The following is a 1,292-nucleotide window of genomic DNA, read 5'->3' on the forward strand; positions in this document are numbered from 1 at the left end:
GCCGGGCACCTAAACACCACTCCACCGACCACCAAACTAACTACGAATATGCAAAGGAGACCGTTTGGAGCCAACGGAGACCTCCATCATGACAAACCACCATGGAGAGGTGAAACAGACAACCACAAAGCCAGGACTCCAGAGCGGTGCCTCCCAGAAGGTAACGACCATAGAGCCGCCACCGCCTGATCCAGAGATCAGGTTTTCACCTGGAGGGAGACGGAGGGAGAGGGAACGCCGCAACGGAGCCTTCAAGAAGGGTACGACGTCACCGACGCCATCACCGTCGGCCAGAACACGGCTGGACAGGTGATATACCCCAGCGCTCGCCTCCCTCCGACACACCCTAGCTTTGCCAACCACCCACAACCAAGCCACCCGCGTGGCCATGGCTGCTTGCCCGCACCTGAGACGCAAGCTCTGCCCAAGAACGCCGCGCCTCCCGCCACCCGGGCCGCCGCCCGACATACGGACCTCCCCAAGAGCAGCCAAAGTGACCAGCTTTGGTCCGAGAGGACACCCAAAACCAACGCAACCGCAGCCCGCGTCTCGCCTTGAACTTCCCGGAGCTGCCGCCGCACACAAACGGATGGGGAATGGGGAGGAGGGGGAGCAGACGCATCCACGACCGGCGCACCTCGTGCCGGCGACGGGCAGCCTGAGCGACGGCGCCGCCCATCCCTCCCACCAACCTCCCCACCGACACCCACTGTGTCACCCCACTGCGGCGGTCGAAGCAGGTTCGCACAAGGCCACCAACGAGGGTCCGTTCACCGGCCAGGGGACCAACATATCACCACCTACCACCAAGACCGCTCATCGGGGAGTCCAACCACGCTGCTCGCCAGCGTCCAGCCACCGGAGCCAGCTGGAATCTGGCCAACACGTCCGCCAAGGCCGCCGCAGCTGCGCCGCCACCCCTACTAGCCACAGGCCTAGGCAAGGGCGGCCGCCCACAGCCCAGGTCATCCTGGACCCGCGCCACTGGCCAGGCCAGACCTGGAGCAGCCGCCGCTGCCCGGAGCAGCCACCACCACCGGCCCACCAGTGCGCACCACCCGCCATCTGCGCCCACAGCCGCCCGACGAGATCCAGATCGTGCCGCGACGTAGACCACCGCCGCCTGCGCTGCAGGGACGCCCGCCACCTCCCAGTCGCCGGATCCGCGCGTCACCGCCACCGGGAACCCCGCCGGACCCCGCGCCCCCACGAGCAGCATCGCTCGCGCCGCCGGAATCCCGAACAGGGGAGGGAGGGAGACGCCCCGCCGCCGCCCGCGGCGCACGGGCTTC

This window comes from Triticum dicoccoides, chromosome 1A (assembly GCF_002162155.2).
Source record: "Triticum dicoccoides isolate Atlit2015 ecotype Zavitan chromosome 1A, WEW_v2.0, whole genome shotgun sequence".
Classification (NCBI taxonomy): Eukaryota; Viridiplantae; Streptophyta; class Magnoliopsida; order Poales; family Poaceae; genus Triticum; species Triticum dicoccoides.